The sequence below is a fragment of the Geotrypetes seraphini genome, chromosome 14 (genome assembly GCF_902459505.1).
Source record: "Geotrypetes seraphini chromosome 14, aGeoSer1.1, whole genome shotgun sequence".
NCBI classification, from domain to species: Eukaryota; Metazoa; Chordata; class Amphibia; order Gymnophiona; family Dermophiidae; genus Geotrypetes; species Geotrypetes seraphini.
Genome location: NC_047097.1, coordinates 14,151,262 through 14,169,847, shown reverse-complemented (window position 1 = coordinate 14,169,847; position 18,586 = coordinate 14,151,262). Strand labels below are relative to the sequence as shown.

The window sequence follows — 18,586 nt, the reverse complement described above, 5'->3', positions numbered from 1 at the left end:
GGCCTGGGATCCCTCCTGCCCGTAATATAGTGCGGGGTGGGGGTAGGGGGTCGCCGTGGTCAGGAGGGTTTGGGCTCCCTCCTGGCCCGATGTTGTCGGGGGGGGGGGCAGGATCGGCTGGGCCAGGAGGGCTTGGGCTCCCTCCTGGCCCGATATTGTCGGGGAGTTGGCGGGGCAAGAGGGCTTGAGCTCCCTCTTGCCCCGATCGTGTCGGGGGTGCTGCGGTTGGCTGGGGCAAGAGGGCTTGAGCTCCCTCTTGCCCCGATCGTGTCGGGGAGTCGGGGAGTTGGAGGGGCAAGAGGGCTTGGGCTCCCTCTTGCCCCGATCGTGTCGGGGGTGCCGCGGTTGGCTGGGGCAAGAGGGCTTGAGCTCCCTCTTGCCCCGATGTTGTGTGTTTGGGGGTGGGAGTGATGCATTGCGGCAGGAGAGATGCCTCATCTCCCCTACCGCGATGCCATCACTCCTCTACCCGAACTGCTGTGGGTCGCGGCAGTTCGGGTAGAAGAGTGATGGCATCGTGGTAGGGGAGATGAGGCATCTCTCCTGCCGCGATGGTTAGGTTGCCGGGCCGCTGAACTGATGGCGCCAGCAGCCATCAGCTCAGCGGCCCATTTTTTGGCACTTAGACCTGGTTTTATTTTGTCTAAGTGAAAAAGGTCTAAGTTCCGACTAGGCAACCTTTAACTGTTTTGGTTATAGGTGTTGTACGCCTAGGTATAGGTCGGCCCACCTCCCGCCCGCCCTTTCCCCTCCTCTAAACACACCTCTTTTCTCTCTGTGCGTTTAGAGGCAGGGGAAAGGCCTAAGTTGGTTTTGAAAGTTCAAGTAGCCATTTAGGACACTTTTTAGACTTTTTTTTTTTTAATATTACCCCCATAACTTCTTTCAAAAAAATGCTAAAAACTTATCTTTTTAAAGACGCTTTTAATATCTAATATTACGACATACCACAAGAAACTTCAAGTCTTCATCTTCTTTTTGTTACCTTCCCCTTTGTCCTTCCCTTTTTTTTTTTTTTTTTTGTTCTCTCCTTTTCAATAAAAATTGTAACCTTTCCCTGCTACCCTCACGTTTCTTGTCTGTCCTAATGTTAAAAAATGTGTATTTTCTCGTTAGTCTTCACACGCTATGTTTTTACAAAGTTGTACATCGCTTAGTTAACTGAATAAGCGATTTATCAAATATTAATAAATACTTGAATTGGATACTTCGATTGTATTTTCGTTTTAAGAATGTAAAGTTTCTGGGTCAGTCAGTAATGATTTTTCCTGACCTTTGTAGGGCCACGCAACTGAAGAGGAAGGCCTTTTTGGCACTCAAACCTCAAGTACTGGAGCTCAAAGGGGTGTTTTTCCTTCAATTCCCATGCAAACGTATAGTTAAAATGAGTGAGAGAACGTATGTATTTTTGGACCCAGATCATTTAAAGAATTTCTTAGAGGCAAAGCAACCTCCAGTTCCTATAGCTGTATCCACCCTCTCTGATTGTGATATTAATCTTGCTATATAAAAATGTTACCTAATTGGTCCGAAAAAGGAAAATTTCTGTTATGAAATTTATGTTGTTTTCGATCCTCCAAGATTTCTATAATCTTGTCTCTTCTCTACTTATTTCTTTTTTCCTTAAATTGAGGTTAATATAGAGTTACACTTTTGTCTTATTGCCTTAACTAATTGCTATTGGAGTTTTTCTAGTGTTCTCTATTTTCTTTATCAAGTGTAAACTTGTAATATTTGAAAATTGCATAAATAAATATTAAAAAAAGGAAAAGGATTAAAATATCGAGGGACAGAGACAGGTTGAAGGGCCTGGGGGTACAGACAAGATGTTATGTTATGTGTAGTCTTATATACCACCAAATCCTCACCAAGCGGAGTTCAAGGTGGGTTACTGTTACACAGAAGTGAATATACAGTGTAAAATTACAATCAGTCTGAATTTTTAACATAGAATTCTAAAACAGTGGATTACAAACAGCATTTTTGTTACACAAAGACACACATACAGTGCATTCAAGGTTGAACTAAACCTTTAGCAAAGACTTTTTCTAAAGCAATGCTTTCAGCTCTTTGCAAAACAAGAACATACATAAGAGTAATACAAATCTTTTACGGGAAATGAATTCTAGACTTTTGCATTTTAATAACTGAATGATTTGCAGTGAGTCAGTTTGTCTTTTACATCTTTCAGCGATAGAAAAGACAAAGTCAAACAACCAGAGTTCCTATGTTCAACAGATCTGCCTAATAATGCAATGAATCTGGGGAAACTATCGGGAGCATCTCCATACAAGATCTAAAACGTTAAAACAGCATAATTTAAATTCAACCCACTTTCCTACTGGGAGTCAATGTAACTCCTTGTAGTGTAACATGATCAAATCTCAATTAAAAAAATATTAGTCTCACTGCAGTGTTCTATATCAACTGTAGTTTTTTCATTAGTTTCATCGAAATTCCTGGAGGTAGTGCATTAGCAATAAAATAATCAATAGGACCAGTATCCTGTAATGCTGACATAAAAAATAGGAGCTAACCCTCCGTAACTGTAATAGTGTGGGAAATGACTTTTGGACTACATTGTTAACATAATTTTCAAATCTCAGGGCTAGATTCTTAAAACTTGCTGTGCCTTTAACATGCTCCAGCCGGTTTAGCATGGCAGTAATTTTACAGCCCGATTATCAGAACGGCTCACAAGGTCTTTTCCAAGCTTCCTAGCAGCCTCCAACTCTGCCATGCAAATGTATTACTACGAGGTCATTAATATTAAAATGGGATCATTAATATATAAATGAGCACTCTGGGTGATTCTCTAAGCACAGCACTGGTTTTTGATGACCAAAAATTACCGGCTGATCCAAAGGTGCCAGTACTGTGAAAAGCACATCTCGGGTGTGTTTCTGGCTGTGGTTCATGATAAAAAAAAAAAATTTTAAATACATCATTTACATAAATTATAGTAATATAATAGTTCGGGGGAAAAAAATCTCAAAGCGCACGTCTCAGGCATATTTATTAAAGGTGTGTCTTATGTGCGCTTGTTGAAAACCGACATAAGCACCTCCCCTCCCTTCCCCTCCATCCAATAGTGCTGGCATGCCTGATTGATACAATGACATAGTGTTTGCTGGTAGTGATACGTGCCTTTGACGTGTGCATAACATTGCATGCCCACAGTGTAGCTTTACCTGGCACATGCGCCCATTTATGCCCCTTTTCCATGGACTATTCTGCACATGTAAATTTGGTGACCTTCCATGAACCTCATTTACATGTGCGGCTCTTCGAGAATGACTCATCTTTTTGAAATCGTTACACTGACGGCCACGATAGCGGCCCGTCTGATTTTACCAGCGATATTAGAGAATCCAGCCTCTGGGTGAGCTGTCTAAAGTGACTCCCAAAACCTTAGAGGATTTCTCAATGTTGAAGATGATTCAATTTGCCAGCATAATAGTGGATAGAGACTGGTTGGTATGGGGGAGAGAGTACAGGAGACAGATAAGCTGGTGACAGGGATAGAGCATATGTAGGGGGAGTAGATTTAGTAATACAAATCACTCTGGACGCATCCGAGTAGTAGAACCCACTCTGTCTACAATGAAGATACTAACTAGTAGATTTAAAACAAACCATAGAAAATATTTTTTTACTCAGCATGCAATTAAACACTGGAATTTGTTGCCAGAGAATGTGATGAAAAAGCAGTTAGCTTAGCAGGTTTAAAAAAGGTTTGGATAATTTCCTAAAACAAAAATCCTTAAACCATTAAGAGGGGCTTAGGAAAATCCACAGCTTATTCCTAGGATAAGCAGCATAAAATCTGTTTTACTCCTTAGGATCTTGCCAGCTACTTGTGACCTGGATTAGCCAAAGTTGGTAACAGGATACTGGGCTTGATGGACCTGCATGGAAATTCCTTTGTAAGTTCTTTTGAGCAGGGTCTCTTCTGTGCTTTGATGTGTAGCGCTGAGTATATTTAGTAGCGCTATAGAAATAATTAGTACAGTAGTAGTAGTACAATTGCTTTATCCCCTCTCTAAAACAAAAGAAGCAGTTTAGAAAGACCAAGCGATTCCCTGTCCTTAATTACAAAAACTAGATGTCACTCCTAATGAAATTTTCCTCTCTCAAACTTCAATATAAATGCGAGATAAAAGGAAAAGAATTTAAAAACTTAAGATTTAAAACATAACAGAACGCAGAATGATGAAATGAAGCGATGCAGAGAGTGGGTGTAAAGAAAGGACTAATTAAGGTAGCTTACTGAATTGACTATTTCTTTAAAAATGTATATACTGCATATTACCTATACGGTTTCCATAGTAAGAAGCATAAAATGTTAAACAAACATACATAATTCAGTTGTTAAAAAAACAACTCTTAAAAATGGTCAATAAACATCAGAAATGTTCAAATCCAGTTTGAATATAAAATTTCAACTCAAAAAAGCCTAGATGTATTTTTGCACTGCACATCTAAGCCCAGCAAAAATGTAGTGGAGGAGGAGAACAGGGTGAGGAGCAGCCAGCTGCTGATAGGTGACAAACTGAAGGACACATCAAAACCTGAACCAGGATGATTGGGGGGAGGCGATATACAAGGTTTTGACAAAAAGAAAAAAAAAAACCACACCGATTAGTCAGCGCAGAATCACAATCAGTGGGGAGCTTGTGATTATGGATGAGATACAGAATAGTTTGGAAATGGAAACCAGACTAAACAGGAAGCTGATAAAAGGGAAGGAAAGCTGGGTGGTCAGCAGAAGACTGGTGAAGGCTGATAAGAGAATATACTTTAAACCAGTGGTCTCAAACTCAAACCCTTTGCAGGGCCACATTCTGGATTTGTAGGTACTTGGAGGGCCTCAAAAAAAAAAATAGTTAATATCTTATTAAAGAAACTAGTCTTTAAGCCCGTTACATTAACGGGTGCTAGAATAGATGTGTCTGTCTGTCTGTGTTTCTTTATCTCTCTCTCCTTGGTCGCTGTCTGTGTCCTTCTGTTTCCCCCCCCACCCCGAGCAAAGCTGTCTGCCCCCAGCACACCCCTCCCCCCAAAGCAGCCCCCTTTCCCTCTCCCTAACTGTCTCTCCATGGCTCTCTTCTGTCTTCCCCCCAGAGCAAAGCTGTTTGCCTTAAGCACACCCCTCCCCCCAAAGCAGCCCCCTTTCCCTCTCCCTGTCTCTCCATGGCCCCTTCTGTCTTCCCCCCAGAGCAAAGCTGTCTGTTCCCAACATACCTCCCATCCAAAGCAGCCCCCTTTCCCTCTCCCTATCTCTATCTCTCCATGACCTCTTCTGTCTCTCCCCAGCACATCCCTCCCCCAAAGCAGCCCCCTTTCCCTCTCCCTGTCTCTCCATGGCCCCTTCTGTCTTCCCCCAGAGCAAAACTGTCTGTCCCCAGCACACCTCCCGCCCAAAGCAGCCCCCTTTCCCTCTCCCTTTCTCTCCATGGCCCTCTTCTGTCTCCCCCAGCACACCCCTCCCCCAAAGCAGCCCCTTTCCCTGTCTCTCCATGGCCCCTTCTGTCTTCCCCCCAGAGCAAAACTGTCTGTCCCCAGCACACCTCCCCCCCAAAGCGGCCCCCTTTCCCTCTCCCTATCTTTCCATGGTCCCTTCTGTCTCCCCTCAGAACACCCCTCCCCCCAAAGCAGCCCCCTTTCCATCTCCCTCTGGCCCCCTGTATTGATCCCCCTGCTTACCCTCCCTCCATCCCGGCGTCTTCTGGCCTGCTCCTCTTCAAAGCAGGTCACGATCATGGTGGCCGGCCCCAGCGAACCTTGCAGGCCGCTCCCCAACCTGGAAGCACGCTTCCTCCTGACGCGATCCCGTGCATCAAAGGGAACGTGCCACCGAGGCCGGAAAGCGGCCCGCGAGGCCCTCCAAAGCCGGCCACGATCGCAGGCTGCCCCGAAGAGGAGGATCAGTGGCAGCGGCAGCAGCGGTGAGTGAGGGTGGGAGGAGGCTTGTTTCGGGTTGGTGAGTGAGGGCGGGAGGAGGGGAGTGGCCAGAGTGATCCCTGGCCAGGTTCTAAACTGGAACACGGCCACGGATCACACACCACAGCAGCAGGGATCACGCTTTTTTAAAAGCGCATGCGCCGCTAACGTTTTATTATATAGGATGACAATTTTTCATGAAGTAAAACTCTTTCCTTTTGGCTAAGTCTTAATAATAATATTGTAATTTATAGCTAAAGAGACGTATGTTCAAGAAACTGTTTTATTTTACTTTTGTGATTATGATAAACATACCGAGGGCCTCAAAATAGTACCTGGCGGGTCGCATGTGGCCCCAGGGCCGCGAGTTTGAGACCACTGCTTTAAACTATACACCACAGGGTTTTTGAGTTCCTCCCCCACCTCCCGATCAACCCTATGATCTCTGCCACAGACCGCATGCCTGAGGAACATATGAAACCCCTCCTTGGCTCCACAGCTGAAGGATACTACCTTCAAGATGCAAGCACCCTCAGTGCCATGCTAGCTGTAGACACACCTTCACTTCCCAGGGCTGAGCATGCCATTTTTGAGGTGTGTCCATTATACAGGCACATTTGATAGGTGCCCAAAATAATGTGCACCATTAGCACTCGGCCAATTTACCATATAAGCACTAACAACCACCCATTTAATAGACAGTAAGAGTTCAATCCTGAACTAATCAGTTAGTGCATCCACAACAGTCCAGGAAAGTTCAATCTCCACCTCTCCAAAAAAATACAAATTTTATAGCACATGGTGTATTGCATGCTGATAGTGGTCACAATTCGCATACCTGTAGATTTTCAAAACCACAAATAAATCGACATGCGAACAGTAAGAACATAATATACAAGGAGACAGCTTTGCCAACTCTGGTGGCTGAACTTGAAGTCTGCTCATGTAATTATATTACAAAAATTAATAAATAAAAATTTTAAAACCTCATGAGAAAGCAAGCAAAACAAATCCCTGTGCCCCAGCAATGTCCTCCTTGCACAAATATTTAAAAAGTGCTCTCCACCCTTCACATATAAATTGCTGTAATGCAGGAGCCAAGACATCCTGGGATTTTCATCTGTATACTCAGCAGTTTATCAATAAAACAGCTTCCCCACCCTGAAGTGTTTTTAACACATTGATCTGTAACCAAATATGGTTTCCTTCATCCCTCCCTGAGTACTAGAAATACACCCGGAAGTATGACCACTGGTACCTAGCATCCACTGCCTCCTTATTCCCCTCCTCCAAGACAAAGCACATCGCATTTCTACATAATTAGACAGCAAATCATAAAAAGTGTGATAAAGTATGTACAAAACATGTTTTATTTTACTGGCCTGGTTTTCTGCTACCCATCATAGCATTTTTAATTCTTGAATGTCCTTAAACAAAAAAATATAGATCCCGAGGTGAAACGTGCTAAATATTTGACCCCATTGTGGGAGCAGGTAGTACAAACATTTTTATATGTATACTGTAATCTATAGTGCACGATAGCTGTAAAAAGCTTGGCTCTTAAAAAGCCAGCGCACATTTCTTCCAATAGCCTGGTTATTCTGGTTAAGAAAATGCCAACTTTTTAAATCACTGACCTTCTGCACAGCACATGCCAGTCACCAGCCATGCTTTGCTCAGTCAGTTTCCTCACATGTTAAGTCTGCCAGTCCCTCCCAAGCATTGGTACCTGTTCATTGCCTCGCCTACTCCAAGGGCTCTGAATAAGGGTGGAGTGCATATTTACTATTCTTAGTTTCCAGGGCAAGTTCCAAAATGCTGGTTTCCCCTTCCCCTTGAAACTACAAATCTGGAATTAACAAGAAGGGACCTCAAGGCTTTTAAAATGGAGTCTCATTCACCCAATGAAGCCTGGGTTTCCAGCTTTGAGCCTGCTGGTCACGGTACAGCGGTATATAAGAAATAAAATTATTATTATTATTAAGCAGACATTTAACCTATTTCACTCTCAAGGGGTCCCTTAATTATTCAACGTATTTAATGTTGACAAAAAGGCTGTAGCATTTCCAGAATATGATCTCACAACCACCACAGTTCCCGAGAACATCTAGCTAAAATAGAGGCATTTTTAAGACATTTTTATCTAGAAGATGTTACTACGAGCAAATCTTCCTTTTCTGAACATGTGTTATTACATTGAATTGATGTAAAATGCATTTCCAAAGTTCCTGACCGCAGTACAGCAAAGTTACTCACCTGTAGCAGATGTTCTCTGAGGACAGCAGGACATATTCACATGGATGTTGTCCTCAGAGAAAAATAGTCTGCAAACCACATACCTTGAAACACATTTATTACAAAGACTCAATATAGCAGAATTTAACTCTTTAAACAAATGGGGAGGGGCAGCTCTCATTTGAATGACCTGTGGCCTCTACACACCAAGCCAGTGATACTCTGCAGCTTCATACCATTAGCAAAACCAGGTTACCCAAAGCTCCCAAACACGGCAACCTTCAATGACACTAAATCAGGCAATACTAGCTAGCTATCAGCCTAATTGCACATTACAGTCGTATGCTTAACTCTTTCATAGGCTGCTGCGAGCACAGCAATGAAGCAGGTTGAGGGTTACAACAAAACGGATGTTCGGAACAGCATTTGAAAAAGATTAAGGAACTCACCTGCAGCTATGATTCAGTACTGTGCCAACCTGCAACACAGCTCTCCTACATAAAAGGTGGCTCTTTCCAGCAAGAGCACTTTTCAGGCTCCACCTGTTTAGCACACTGCCGAGCAGCCTACGTGTCACCTGCCTCTCTGACTGGGTGCAGATAAAGGTGTGCCTGAAGTTGACAGCTTTGGCAACCACAGGGCTGACAGGACTGGAAAGTTGCAATTCTGCTGGTCAAGTAAAACCCTTCCAAGTTCAAGCACAGCCTCTTATCTAGCACATTAAGACATCCCCAGACACACAGGGTCTTCTTCCTGGACTTAAATGTTATGGTTAAAGAGATTACATAATTGGCTCTTACAAGAAGCAGTTAAAAAAGTAGACTAATTTTCCATGTAGTGCCCATCAGGATCTCCTGTACTCCTGGAACTCCTTGAATCCCCTCATGGTGACTGAAGTAGTACCAGGAAGGGAAGCACTTTCCTTATGGCTCTCGGATGTTTCAGCTGGAACGGAAAATAAGGCTGGTTCTTTCGAATAGAATGACTGATAGCGGCATAGCAAGGAAGGGGGTGGACTGTCCTAGGCACCGACTTATTGGGGGCATTGGAGCCTCTCTCCTCTTCCCTCCCTCTCCCCCCCTCCCCCCCTCCGGTATCAGGACAGGTCTCTAAAGGGCACACCCCGCCACTGCTTATTCAAATCTTCGCCGGCTCTCTTACATGCTGCTCGTGCCAGCCTCAACCCTCGCTCTGATGTCATTTTTTGTTCATAGGGCCAGGAACTGATGTCAGAAGGCTCAGCCAGCACAAGTGGTGGGCCCCAGGCACCAACTTCCTTCCCAATGCCACTGCTGACTGGCTATGCACTTGTTCCTGCTGTGGAAATACTGCATAGTTGCTGTTGCAGATCACTTGCGGTATATCAAGTTCCCGCAGAAATGTCAGGGACAGAAAAATACTAGCTGTACCTAAACATATGCCACTTTTATAGCTTTTGGGCTTACAGGTGGTATATAAGAAATTAAATTAAAAGATCAAGTGCTTTCTCTGTGAAGACCTGTATAGTAATACCCAAGTAGAAAATTTGGAGAATATAGTGTGAAAGTATAATCTTCTGCACCTATTTCTGCTGTAGAAATAAAAAAAAAAAAAAGTTGCTAATGTACTTAAATTACTGCCAAAATCTGCCCCTCATCCCCCCCCAAAAAAAAACCCAAAAAAACTTTTACCAACCACTCTGTAAAAGCAAAGATAAAAAAATAAGCCAGAGAGCTCCAGCAGTCTCTGCAGCCCTCCAGATAGCTTAGATCCTAGTAGCAGGTCTTGCCACTAGGTGGACCAGGCATCTGCCTAGGGCAGCAGACTTTGAAGATGGTAGCACAGCTCACGCTGGGATTGGTGCCGATGGCTTCCTACATCCTTCTGCCCCAAGTTAGAGCAGAGTCAGCACTATGTGGGCCCTGTAAGTTCAGGCTTGCACTGAAGTAATTGTGTTCTGCCTTTTCAGTTGAAGTTCTAGGTGAGTTGCATTCAGGTACATTAGATATTTTCCTGACCCTAGAGGACTCGCAAGCTAAGGGGCCAATGCAGAAAGTTTGCATGAACACTGGTGCGAAGTTGGCGACATCCCAGTGCAATTTTGGGAGCATGTGATGCAGAAAAGTGTTTTGCAGGTTGAACACCAGCACAGAGCATATTAAAAAGCGAATGGTAATGACGTTATTTGCTACTTAACCACAATGCAGAAAAGTACAAGAAGGCTAAGGCTGAGCACAAAGCGGGAGCTTTAATGCCAGGTTGGAGGAGACATAGTAGAGAGTTAGTTCTTTCTTCTGTAGTACCATCTATGAGGATTTAATGCCCGTTTCTTTTACTTTACTTTATTTGAAACTTATACCCTTTATATACCTTGAGAGTTCAGGATGGCTTACAAAATTGACAAACACATAGGCAAAAATATTCCTAAGCCAAAGATAAAAATCACAGGCACAAAGCTCCGTCAGTTCAGTAAAAAAAATACCAGGTTGGGAGCAATTTACTTTTACTGGCCTATGCTCAAACAAATAGCATGCAAATCATATGCATGTTATTTGTGCGGAATAGCCCAGTAAAAGAGGGGAAACTGTGCCTGGCACCTGTTCAGAAGAACAATCACAAGGCACAGCTCCTCCTCTTGCCTGCAGCCACCGTTCTCCCCCCCTGCTCAGCTGAAGCACTCCAAGCAGCAAAATGTGACCATGTCAGATTACATCTCTCAAGGACCCTGTTTCTCTGTGGTAATACTGTTCTTCTTCCTACCTTTGTTGTTTGAGTGTTTTATTTTTCTAAGCATGTTGGTCAGTTTCTCTTTCTGCTTTCCTGCTGTCTTCTGCCAACTTTTTCAGTGGCTACTGTCTATTTATTCTGCCTTATGTAAACTACACAGACAAGTCCCATCCCCTTACTCATTTCTATCATAGAAACATAAAGGCAGATAAAGGCCAAATGGCCCATCTAGTCTACCCATTCACAGCATCCACTATCTTCTGCTCTACTGGGAGACTACTTTAGGCAACTTCCACCCTTTTGGATTTTTTTTATTACTCCTGAGCTTTTCACCTGTTAACTTCATCCTATGCTCTCTCATTCCAGGGCTTCCTTTCAAATGAAAAGAGACTCGCCTCATGCACATTTATGCCACGTAGAATTAAATGTCTATCCTATCTCACCTCTCCTGCCTTTCCTCCAAAGTATATATATACTGAGATCTTTAAATCTGTCCCCATATGTCTTATGATGAAGACCAACAATCATTTTAGTAGCCTTCATCTGGACTCACTTCATCCTGTTTATATCTTTTTGAAGGTGTGATCACCCGAATTGTACATAATATTCTAATTGAGGGGCATCAATACCTCCTTTTGCCTACTGGCCAATACCTCTCCCTATACACCCTAGCATCCTTCTAACTTTTGCCTTTTCAACCTGTTTGGCCATCACATACTGGCTGAACTGAGATGTGAAGGCTTCAGGGAGGGGCCACTCTTTTCTTGGACCCACCAACCTGAACAGAGCCGAGGTACATGGTTGCATCATGTGCCTCGTCAGCCTCACACTCCTGCTACCTTCTCAGGGTGTCTCTATGGTCCACACCATCGTTGGTATGGGGAGCAGAGCAATTGAAAGGCACACAGCAGCAGCCAATGAAGTTATCCTTTTTAAGCTTCACCTCCTGGGGCAGCACTAATCATGCAGAAAAGCAGCCTGTCAGCTGCAGTCATAGTGCTGGCCAGTAGTAATGCAACACATTCCCATGGAAGTAAATAAAGAGACCCCGATGGTAAATTTACATACTTGGCAAGGTCAGGATGTTCTCTATCCCCTGTTGATGTTTTGCATACCCATACCACATGTTTTGGAAACCTCTGGTCTACTGAACCCCTCAATCTGCTGGTCTTCTGAACCCCTCAATCTGCCCTGCAACAGCCCAAAAATTAAATCCCCAATAGCCTAGTTGACTCACTCGGGTCCTTCCCCAACTTGAAGAAGAGGCAGGAGTGATGCCACCTGCTCCCACCTCTATCTTCCAAAATGGCAATGCTTGATCCCACACGGCGTATCCTGGAATGCACTGTGCAGGGTGAGGGCATTTCTCCCTTATTTGGTAGCCTGTGTAAGGAGAAAGAGGGAAAAAGAAGCACAGTATTCTTATTTTATAGATGATACCAGTGTGGTGTTTTAACCCAGCACTGCTCCAGATGACCCTGAGCAAGTCACTTAGGGCTATTTTTACTAAGAAAACCGATTGCGTTTGTGACCCGATTTCCCTCCGGCCCGATTCACTAACCTCTCCTGCGATCCACTTCCGATCCGCGCATGCAAATGAGGGGAATGGCATGCAAAGTAGGCAGGGACCCGATTCACAAAACAAATTTCGCAATCCACCTGGGCTGGCTGATCAACCCAAGAAGTGACTGCTGGGGACCAGTCACAAACGACTTTCAGACTCTCCAGCTCCATCGAAGCCCTGCTCTCTGCTGCCTGCCACCCCTTGCTCTTCCCCGGATCTCTCCTGCCTGTTCTGCCCCAAATTGCCACCCTGCTTGTCCCCGGATCTCTCCTGCCTGTTCTGCCCCAAATTGCCACCCTGCTTGTCCCCGGATCTCTCCTGCCTGTTCTGCCCCAAATTGCCGCCCTGCTTGTCCCCGGATCTCTCCTGCCTGTTCTGCCCCAAATTGCCGCCCTTCTTGTCCCCGGATCTCTCCTGCCTGTTCTGCCCCAAATTGCCACCCTGCTTGTCCCCGGATCTCTCCTGCCCTCCCCCGCATAGCGAGCCCGTGGTTTTAACCCACGGGTTTAAAGCGGGTTAAAACAACAGGCTCGCTGGGCTAAAAAGTAAAGTATATCAAAAAAAAGTCATGGCTCGGACAGTTCTTAGAGGCATGTGCAGACCATCTACAGATGCATGCGTCAGGATCGCACACTAGCGATCCATGCTGGCAGATGGGGGTGTTCCTCCAATCGCCCCCGTTTGATTATTAGAGGTTGAAGAATCCATCGGACCTGCCTGGATCAGACATGGATCGATCACGATTGGGCAGGTTAGTGAATCTAGCCCTTAATCCTCCACTGCCTCAGGTACAAAATAAATACTAGTTTATTTGTAAAACTGCTTTGAATATGTAACCACAAAAAAGCGGTATACAAATCCCATCCCCCTTTCCCCCCTAACCATTTAATCCATTAGTCACGCGCTCTAAAGTGAAAAATAGTTCATAAACCATAAAGTTAAAAAAAAAAAAAAAGGTTTACTGAGAAAAGTATTTCTAAAAATGGCAAAGATAAACATGTATGTACTGGCACAAATGTACATTTCTCCTGTAATTTAGAACAGCCTCTATGTCAGCAGATTTTGTTCTAAAATACTACTGAAACTTCTGACCTGGACATCTCAATACCGACTTCTATGCGCTGTCTAAGGTGGGGCCGTAAAAGATATCCTTATAAAATTTAGGCCTGCCATTTGACTAGATTTATGAACCTAATTTCTAAGTCTAGTGCTGAAAGTTAATGCTAAGCTCCTACCTTTTCCCCCCACCCTAAATGCATCTCTGTTACCACCCATTTGTTATGTTCCTAGAGTTAGAAATATAGTGAAATTTAGAATAAAAAACATAGGCACCCAGTCTTAGGAATTTTTGAGAGGTCAATTTAGGAGCCCCTCTCAAAATTAATAACAGAAGTTTTTTGAATATACTGTATACCTCAGTTTGAAATAGCTTAGGACTCGCTTGAGAAAGCACACATGAAGTATGCACAGTATAATCTGGTTTTTTTTTTGTTTTATAAATCTTTATTCATTTTCTTATGTTACAACAAGTGTTTTAAATAAATTCATTATAAACTTGAATAATCACACTTGATTAACTTACAGATTAATATCAAATTTAAAATTTCTTTAGAAAATCAATATTTTATAAAGTTATAATATTATGTAAGAAATTTAAATTAATATAATTATTATTGAATATAATAATTTCCCCTCCCTCCCTCCCTCCCTATCAATACTGAATGAGAAATCTTTATTCATTTTCATATGTTACATCAACAATATAAATTCATACTAATATTTCAGAAAACTAAATTTATATAATTCTTAGTTAATATAATAATATCCCATCCCCTCCCCCCTCCCTTCTATTCAGTAATACATGAATAAAATTTTTAAATGCTATTCTTTCCATATTTCATATTCTAAATCAAGTATTAATATATTATATAATATTTAGAGATATGATCCCTTTTTCTTCTAATCAAATTCTATACATGGGAAAATTAATCATTCTTTACAATATTCAGTTAATGGTCTCCATATTTTTTGAAATTTATCTATATGTCCTTTTTGTGTTGCTATAGTGAGCTCCATTTTGTATATATGACATACAGAATTCCACCAGAATGTATAATTTAATCTGTCATGTTTTTTCCAATTGAATGTGATTTGTTGTATTGCTATTCCAGTTAAAATAAAAAGAAGTTTGTTATTACTTGATGATATTTGACTTCTTGCTCTCATAGTTGTTCCAAATAATATGGTATCATATGTCAAGGCTACCGGATTTTCTAACATCCTATTTATCCTATATATATATATATATCCTATAATCTGGAATAGCTTGTGTCTCTGGCAGCGAAGTGGCCTGTAATTAATTCACAGAACACCCATCATTTATAAAGATTATAGGAATCAGTCATCCTGCTCTGTGCTTCCTCAATGACCTTTTGCATTATAAGGCAATGGCACAGGTGATTTATGGAAACAACTCTTCGTACCATTCAGTTTTTCCATTTATACAGTGGACCTTCCTTACGGCAACTATGCTGGGCATGTATTGCTTTAACAGATACTGCCAACAAAGCAGTGCTTATATGCCTAGCAATTTCAACTTCTTATAATCTTATTTTTTTTAAAAACAACTGGGAGGATGCGACTCTTCCCTTCTTCCTTTATGTGAAAAACAAATTCCCAATAGCAAAAGAAGTACACTTCTCCCTCCGTATTCAAGGTTTCAGCATTCACAGTTTTGATTATTCACGGTTTTTCGCTTGCTGGCTCCTCCCCCCAAATTACATCAGCTTGCATAGAGAAATCGCCGATTCCCAGCACTTTGTTCACCGTGTTTTGCCTCTCCTTCAGAAGCAGGCCAGCTCTCCCACTATGTTATTCGCAGTTTCACCATATTCACGATGGTTTTTAACAGAAAACAGCAAATAACATATAAAAAAGTTATTCGCGGTTTTTCAGTATTTGTGATTCTGTTAATCCCCTATCACAGCGAATACGGAGGTAGAAGTGTATATGGCTTAGTTCTATTTATGGTGCTCAAAATTGTGCATATGCAATTTAACTGAACAAACCAATTAGTGCCAATAATCAATTATCAGCAATAATTGACATCAATTAAAGTTTACATGCACATTTTTAGGTGCTGGGATCTATACATAAATTTTACACATGGATCTGGAAAGGGGGCATAGTATGTGTGGATCGGGGCATTTCTGTAATTTATATGCAATTTTATAGAACAAGGAAGATCAGCGTGTAATGTAGGTGCAAAAATTTGCACCAGTTTTACTTGGTATAAACTAAAGGTAGTGGCCACAGCTCGAGGCACCCGGAAGTGTGCGGGCATTGCCGTGATGACATCTCCTGCATGAGTCCATCAAGCCCAGTATCCTGTTTCCAACAGTGGTCAACCCAGGTCATAAGTATCTGTCAAGATCCCAAAGAGTAAATCAGATTTTATTCTGCTTATCCTAGGAATAAGCAGTGGATTCCCCCAAGTCCATCTTAAAAGTGGCTTATGGACCATTTTTAAGGAAATTATCCACACTTTTTAAAACCATGCTAAGCTAACTGCTTTCACCGCATTCTCCGACAGACAACAAATCCCAGAGTTTAAATTACAGGTTGAGTGAAGAAATATTTTCTCTGGTTTGTTTTAAATCTACTACTTAGTAGCTTCATTACATGTCCCCTAGTTCTAGTACTTTTGAAAACAGTAAACATGACTTTCTAATTTTCTCAGAAGTCTTTAATGAGGTACCATATTTTTTGCTCCATAGGACGCACTAGACCATAAGACGTACCCTAAATTTAGAGTGGGAAAACAAGAAAAAAAAAACATTCTGAACCAAATGATATACTTATACAAGGCTCTGCACCCAGCCCCCTTCCCTCCCTACCTTACCAGGCTCTGCACCCAGCCCCCTTCCCTCCATGCCCTCTCAGGCAATCCAGCCAGCCCCTCTCCCTGCCAGGCTCTGCACCCTGCCCTGCACCCTTTACCCCCTCTGGTGGTCTAGTGATAAGCCAGGACAGAGTACAGGGCAGGTCTAAGTGGTAGGCAGTCCCAGTACGCACCCCCACCTGCGAGTTCCAAATTGGTTGCCACAGCTTCAGTGATAAAGGATGGGGGGGGAAAAGCCAAGACAAATGTTGACTGGATTAAAAACCTGTCCCAGTTGCTGTTAATGATAATAGTAATAACAGGAATGAACGAGTCCAACCCCCGAGGTCAAGTTAACTCACAGTAAACCAGTTAGCGCAAGTGCTCCCTCACAATGAGACACCAGTCTTCCTGAAGGTCCACACTGAAATTCCTTTGCGATAACATCATTTTTAAAGTAAGTGTTCCCTGTAAAGTAGAACTTGATTTTACAGCTGGAGTTGCCCAAACTTTCTACGCAAGCCCAGAAAAGCTAGGTTAGCCTGCTCATTCACCACCTCCAGATCCTGTTGCATGGCTTCTAGAGCACAGTTCTTCAACCACTGGTCCGCGGACCGGTGCCGGTCCGCAGAAAATTCCAGCCGGTCCGCGCAGGCTGAATCGGTGAGATGGACGACGTTAAATTTCCTGTCCCGGTGTTCGCGGAAATCTTCTGTTCCTCCCAGCCTCGGGCGATCAAGACAGGCTGCCAACGTCGGGCATTCCCTCTGTGAGTCTCACCTATGCGGAAACAGGAATTTGAAACAAAATAGGTGGGACTCAGAGAGGGAATGCCCGACGTCGGCAGCCTGTCTTGATCACTGCCCCTGCCGAGTCGCCGAAGAGGGCCCCGGGGAAGGTGCAGGTAAAAGGGAGATGGTCAGCGTGCGCAGGTGGGGGGGGTCAGCGTGTGGATTGGGGCCATCAGCAGCGTCTGTGCTGAGAGTCTGCCCAAATGCAGGATGTGGCGGGTAGGATGCCTCCGGCTCGTCTTATGCGGCAGGGCCTGCGGTGCAAAGCTGTTTTTGCCGGTTTGGGGGGGTCGCAAATGTGCAGGGCACAGCAGGAGTAAGATCATGGGGAGCCTTCAACAGTGGCTGTCTCCTCTCTTAGCAGCTCTGTACTTATCAGGGCAGTGATTCACTTTGGCAACTTCCCCTTTCCTCAGAGGCGGCAACGGACCCAAGGCTGCCTAAGGAAATCACTGCTGTAGGCAAGTACTGAGAGCTGCTGGAAGGAGAGGACGCCACTGTTGGAGGCTGGGAAGCTGCTGGATAAAGAGAGAGCTGCTACTGCACCTGGAGGGAGGTAGAAAGAGAGATGCTGCTGGGAGGGGAAGAGGGAAAGGGATGGGAAGAGAGCTACTGTTGGATAGGGGGAAGGAGGAAAGGGAGATGGAAAAAAGGAAGGAAACAGCTGGCAGGGAGATTAGAGGAGGGAAAGGGGAGAGACAGGAATGAGAAAGTAGAGAGAGATTGATGTTGGAAAGGGGGTCAGCAGAGAAATGAGAGAGGGATAAAGATGCTAGATCTGGTGTAGGAGAGATAAAAATGAAGAAAGCAGTGAAGCTGGAATGAATGATGTAAAAAGGAGAGAGGAGGCACAGGCTGGATGGAAAGGGGAGAGGGGCATAGAAAGAAGTCAGATACATATGGAAGGGGGGAGAGGCCAGACAGTGGATGGAACGGGCAGACGCTGGAAGGAAGAGTGGAAAGAAGATGAAAGCAGAGACCACAAAAGGTAGAAAAAAATCATTTTATTTCTATTTTGTCATTACAATATATCAGATTTGAAATATATATCCTGCTAGAGACATAACTGGGGACTGCAAAGCCTAACACTATTCCTATCATGTGTGACTGCAGTATTCTGTTAGCATGATATTTCTGTGTAGCATTCTGTAATAATTTGGCTTGTTCAGTTTTCTTGATAGTAGAGGGGATATATGTGAAGGGGAAGGGAGACAGGGGTTTTGTTGGTCCTTGCTCTGAATATTTATATTTATAAAATGACAATTGTACAGAATATTGTTTCTTTTTATACTTTAATAAAATACGTTCAATATAAAATCATAACTATTTGAGGCTTGTGCAGATGGGATCAGATGGTTTGTGCTGACCGAGCTTGCGGAGACGGGGCGGAAATGTGTTTTTTTATTTCGGTCTTAGTAGTTTGCCGGTCCACAAAATAATTCTTTTATTTCTGCCGGTCCACGGGTG

General features: G+C 43.4%; 1 protein-coding gene across 7 annotated transcripts in view; it reads right to left on the bottom strand.

The window, feature by feature from the left end:
• Positions 1-18,586, bottom strand: part of RAB27A (RAB27A, member RAS oncogene family) — a 120,548-nt gene that overhangs the window by 59,909 nt on the left and 42,053 nt on the right. Inside the window, exon 1 of one of the 7 annotated variants that reach the window (XM_033920320.1) lies at positions 8,628-8,675. The exons of the other annotated variants lie outside the window; for them this stretch is intronic. The gene's annotated coding sequence lies outside the window, so the exon portion shown is untranslated. Of the gene's footprint in view, positions 1-8,627; positions 8,676-18,586 lie in introns of those variants that run through there. 7 annotated transcript variants of the gene reach the window in all.